At 39.4% G+C, this 6,000-nt stretch overlaps 2 non-coding genes across 2 annotated transcripts; both read right to left on the reverse strand.

Annotated features, from left to right (window-relative positions):
- Nucleotides 1-458: 458 nt before the first annotated feature.
- On the reverse strand, nucleotides 459-531 carry TRNAR-UCG (transfer RNA arginine (anticodon UCG)). Its single transcript has one exon. It is a non-coding gene; the product is annotated as a tRNA-Arg (tRNA).
- A 3,102-nt stretch (nucleotides 532-3,633) lies between these two features.
- TRNAR-UCG (transfer RNA arginine (anticodon UCG)) lies at nucleotides 3,634-3,706 on the reverse strand. The gene has a single exon. It is a non-coding gene; the product is annotated as a tRNA-Arg (tRNA).
- Between the last annotated feature and the right edge of the window lie 2,294 nt (nucleotides 3,707-6,000).

The raw sequence follows: 6,000 nt of genomic DNA on the forward strand, positions 1-6,000 counted from the left end.
TCTGCAACTTAACCATTGCACTACAAATTAGGCAACGGGGGCATCAGCAAAGGCAGCCAATGTGCCGATCCTTTATACATTTTGTGTAGTACTTTTCTTACTCTGAGGCAAAATCAGCACTTTAACTGCCCAAATCATACAGATTTTACACATGTACCACTCTATGCAGACATAGGCACACACCTTGCAGTTCTTCTACACACACTTAAGCTAAAAACCCATTCTGTCACGTCAAAATTCTGCAAACCTATTACATATTCAGTGCGTCGGCATAGAAGCACTTTTTAATGCCACTAAAATGCACAAGTAGTTAGACTGAAGATGCAACCTGAATGAGTTTACAGTATGTACTCCACTTTATTAATGATTAGTAATGAGAAAGTGAGGACTACAAGAGTATTGGAAAAGACTTTTTCCACTCTGAATGTAAAGCAGATTGTGTGACCATTGGCCAAAAACGACCACGAAGGGACTCGAACCCTCAATCTTCTGATCCGAAGTCAGACGCCTTATCCATTAGGCCACGCAGTCATCCGTCCACCTGAGATGATTTTTATCATGTAGGTGGTATGCATGGATGGAGAACATATTATTGAAAGGTATTCAGGTTTACATCCCATAGTGTTCTTTCAGCTCTTTTCGCTGGAAGCACTTTTTTGGAATATATATATTGAGAATTTTATGAGTACGATATGCTTTTGTTTTCCTTTTTGCATACAAACCTCTTTCCTCATGAGTTTAAAGCTCATTTGTATGCTCTACATAGCTCTGGACGTTTCCAGACGTGGAGTGAAACTGTTTTGAAAGTAGTACAAATTGCTCATTCCTGCATATGCTAATTTTTCACACTCACATAGTTTGTATAAGTTTTATGAATCCTGGCTTGACCTATTCAAGTAGCTGAAAGCCTGTCACCACCCCTAGAAGCAAGATTCACACCAATCCAATTCAAATCATTTTTTCCAAAAGAATATGTTCTGGCCGGTCGAAAATGCATCTCACAAAAATAGGCATTTAATAATCTACTTTGCAGTTTCAGAACACTAAAATGACTGTGAAGTGTACACAAGTAAAATGGGACAGTTTCAAAGTACCTAATCCCTCATAAACTTCCGAGAGGAAGCATGTAATAAATCTACCTAATTTTCTGGAAAAGAAAGAGGGAGGATTTTTGTTATCACCTCAGATGGGACTTGAACCCACAATCCCTGGCTTAGGAGGTCAGTGCCTTATCCATTAGGCCACTGAGACACACATGCATAGCTCTTTTCTAGAGGTATTATTTAAATGTATTCTATGGTCAGACACCGGTGTGTGCACACAGGGCATTTCTCAGTTCTCTCTATAAGTAAACTTCCCATTTTCATCCTCTTCCATCCCCGACTTTAACACTCTCTTCTATGCTATTATGGAGACTTTGCAATTTTAGCAAGTGGAGAGAAATTGGAGAACCACTTTCGACTCCACACTTCTTCTTCACTTACTTCTTTTCTCAATATACTGGGCTTAGAAAATGGTATCAAGCCATCCTTATCATCAGTAGGACACGGAAAGAGGCACTAAGTCTCCTAACCAAGTTCAACCACACTCTGCAACTTAACCTTTGCACTACAAATTAGGCAACGGGGGCATCAGCAAAGGCAGCCAATGTGCTGATCCTTTATACATTTTGTGTAGTACTTTTCTTACTCGGAGGCAAAATCAGCACTTTAACTGCCCAAATCATACAGATTTTACACATGTACCACTCTATGCACACATAGGCACACACCTTGCAGTTCTTCTACACACACTTAAGCTAAAAACCCATTCTGTCACGTCAAAATTCTGCAAACCTATTACATATTCAGTGCATCGGCATAGAAGCACTTTTTAATGCCACTAAAATGCCAAGTAGTTAGACTGAAGATGCAACCTGAATGAGTTTACAGTATGTACTCCACTTTATTAATGATTAGTAATGAGAAAGTGAGGACTACAAGAGTATTGGAAAATACTTTTTTCACTCTGAATGTAAAGCAGATTGTGTGACCATTGGCCAAAAACGACCACGAAGGGACTTGAACCCTCAATCTTGTGATCCAAAGTCAGACGCCTTATCCATTAGGCCACGCGGTCATCCGTTCACCTGAGATGATTTTTATCATGTAGGTGGTATGCATGGATGGAGAACATATTATTGAAAGGTATTCAGGTTTACATCCCATAGTGTTCTTTCAGCTCTTTTCGCTGGAAGCACTTTTTTGGAATCTATATATTGAGAATTTTATGAGTACGATATGCTTTTGTTTTCCTTTTTGCATACAAACCTCTTTCCTCATGAGTTTAAAGCTCATTTGTATGCTCTACATAGCTCTGGACGTTTCCAGACGTGGAGTGAAACTGTTTTGAAAGTAGTACAAATTGCTCCTTCCTGCATATGCTAATTTTTCACACTCATATAGTTTGTATAAGTTTTATGAATCCTGGCTTGACCTATTCAAGTAGCTGAAAGCCTGTCACCACCTCTAGAAGCAAGATTCACACCAATCCAATTCAAATCATTTTTTCCAAAAGAATATGTTCTGGCCGGTCGAAAATGCATCTCACAAAAATAGGCATTTAATAATCTACTTTGCAGTTTCAGAACACTAAAATGACTGTGAAGTGTACACAAGTAAAATGGGACAGTTTCAAAGTACCTAATCCCTCATAAACTTCAGAGAGGTAGCATGTAATAAATCTACCTAATTTTCTGGAAAAGAAAGAGGGAGGATTTTTGTTATCACCTCAGATGGGACTTGAACCCACAATCCCTGGCTTAGGAGGCCAGTGCCTTATCCATTAGGCCACTGAGACACACATGTATAGCTCTTTTCTAGAGGCATTATTTAAATGTATTCAATGGTCAGACACCGGTGTGTGCACACAGGGCATTTCTCAGTTCTCTCTATAAGTAAACTTCCCATTTTCATCCTCTTCCATCCCCGACTTTAACGCTCTCTTCTATGCTATAATGGAGACTTTGCAATTTTAGCAAGTGGAGAGAAATTGGAGAACCACTTTCGACTCCACACTTCTTCTTCACTTATTTCTTTTCTCAATATACTGGGCTTAGAAAATGGTATCAAGCCATCCTTATCATCAGTAGGACACGGAAAGAGGCACTAAGTCTCCTAACCAAGTTCAACCACACTCTGCAACTTAACCATTGCACTACAAATTAGGCAACGGGGGCATCAGCAAAGGCAGCCAATGTGCCGATCCTTTATACATTTTGTGTAGTACTTTTCTTACTCGGAGGCAAAATCAGCACTTTAACTGCCCAAATCATACAGATTTTACACATGTACCACTCTATGCACACATAGGCACACACCTTGCAGTTCTTCTACACACACTTAAGCTAGAAACCCATTCTGTCACGTCAAAATTCTGCAAACCTATTACATATTCAGTGCGTCGGCATAGAAGCACTTTTTAATGCCACTAAAATGCACAAGTAGTTAGACTGAAGATGCAACCTGAATGAGTTTACAGTATGTACTCCACTTTATTAATGATTAGTAATGAGAAAGTGAGGACTACAAGAGTATTGGAAAAGACTTTTTCCACTCTGAATGTAAAGCAGATTGTGTGACCATTGGCCAAAAACGACCACGAAGGGACTCGAACCCTCAATCTTCTGATCCGAAGTCAGACGCCTTATCCATTAGGCCACGCGGTCATCCGTCCACCTGAGATGATTTTTATCATGTAGGTGGTATGCATGGATGGAGAACATATTATTGAAAGGTATTCAGGTTTACATCCCATAGTGTTCTTTCAGCTCTTTTCGCTGGAAGCACTTTTTTGGAATCTATATATTGAGAATTTTATGAGTACGATATGCTTTTGTTTTCCTTTTTCCATACAAACCTCTTTCCTCATGAGTTTAAAGCTCATTTGTATTCTCTACATAGCTCTGGACGTTTCCAGACGTGGAGTGAAACTGTTTTGAAAGTAGTACAAATTGCTCCTTCCTGCATATGCTAATTTTTCACACTCACATAGGTTGTATAAGTTTTATGAATCCTGGCTTGACCTATTCAAGTAGCTGAAAGCCTGTCACCACCTCTAGAAACAAGATTCACACCAATCCAATTCGTATCATTTTTTCCAAAGGAATATGTTCTGGCCGGTCGAAAATGCATCTCACAAAAATAGGCATTTAAAAATCTACTTTGCAGTTGCAGAACACTAACATGACTGTGAAGTGTACACAAGTAAAATGGGACCGTTTCAAAGTACCTAATCCCTCATAAACTTCTGAGAGGAAGCATGTAATAAATCTACCTAATTTTCTGGAAAAGAAAGAGGGAGGATTTTTGTTATCACCTCAGATGGGACTTGAACCCACAATCCTTGGCTTAGGAGGCCAGTGCCTTATCCATGAGGCCACTGAGGCACACATGCATAGCTCTTTTCTAGAGGCATTATTTAAATGTATTCTATGGTCAGACACCGGTGTGTGCACACAGGGCATTTCTCACTTCTCTATATAAGTAAACTTCCCATTTTCATCCTCTTCCATCCCCGACTTTAACGCTCTCTTCTATGCTATAATGGAGACTTTGCAATTTTAGCAAGTGGAGAGAAATTGGAGAACCACTTTCGACTCCACACTTCTTCTTCACTTACTTCTTTTCTCAATATACTGGGCTTAGAAAAGGGTATCAAGCCATCCTTATCATCAGTAGGACACGGAAAGAGGCACTAAGTCTCCTAACCAAGTTCAACCACACTCTGCAACTTAACCATTGCACTACAAATTAGGCAATGGGGGCATCAGCAAAGGCAGCCAATGTGCCGATCCTTTATACATTTTGTGTAGTACTTTTCTTACTCTGAGGCAAAATCAGCACTTTAACTGCCCAAATCATACAGATTTTACACATGTACCACTCTATGCACTCATAGGCACACACCTTGCAGTTCTTCTACACACACTTAAGCTAAAAACCCATTCTGTCACGTCAAAATTCTGCAAACCTATTACATATTCAGTGCGTCGGCATAGAAGCACTTTTTAATGCCACTAAAATGCACAAGTAGTTAGACTGAAGATGCAACCTGAATGAGTTTACAGTATGTACTCCACTTTATTAATGATTAGTAATGAGAAAGTGAGGACTACAAGAGTATTGGAAAAGACTTTTTCCACTCTGAATGTAAAGCAGATTGTGTGACCATTGGCCAAAAACGACCATGAAGGGACTCGAACCCTCAATCTTCTGATCCGAAGTCAGATGCCTTATCCATTAGGCCACGCAGTCATCCGTTCACCTGAGATGATTTTTATCATGTAGGTGGCATGCATGGATGGAGAACATATTATTGAAAGGTATTCAGGTTTACATCCCATAGTGTTCTTTCAGCTCTTTTCGCTGGAAGCACTTTTTTGGAATCTATATATTGAGAATTTTATGAGTACGGTATGCTTTTGTTTTCCTTTTTGCATACAAACCTCTTTCCTCATGAGTTTAAAGCTCATTTGTATGCTCTACATAGCTCTGGACGTTTCCAGACGTGGAGTGAAACTGTTTTGAAAGTAGTACAAATTGCTCCTTCCTGCATATGCTAATTTTTCACACTCACATAGGTTGTATACGTTTTATGAATCCTGGCTTGACCTATTCAAGTAGCTGAAAGCCTGTCACCACCTCTAGAAACAAGATTCACACCAATCCAATTCAAATCATTTTTTCCAAAAGAATATGTTCTGGCCGGTCGAAAATGCATCTCACAAAAATAGGCATTTAATAATCTACTTTGCAGTTTCAGAACACTAAAATGACTGTGAAGTGTACACAAGTAAAATGGGACAGTTTCAAAGTACCTAATCCCTCATAAACTTCCGAGAGGAAGCATGTAATAAATCTACCTAATTTTCTGGAAAAGAAAGAAGGAGGATTTTTGTTATCACCTCAGATGGGACTTGAACCCACAATACCTGGCTTAGGAGGCCAGTGCCTTATCCAT

Source organism: Triturus cristatus, chromosome 4_1 (genome assembly GCF_964204655.1).
Source record: "Triturus cristatus chromosome 4_1, aTriCri1.1, whole genome shotgun sequence".
In the NCBI taxonomy this organism is placed as follows: domain Eukaryota; kingdom Metazoa; phylum Chordata; class Amphibia; order Caudata; family Salamandridae; genus Triturus; species Triturus cristatus.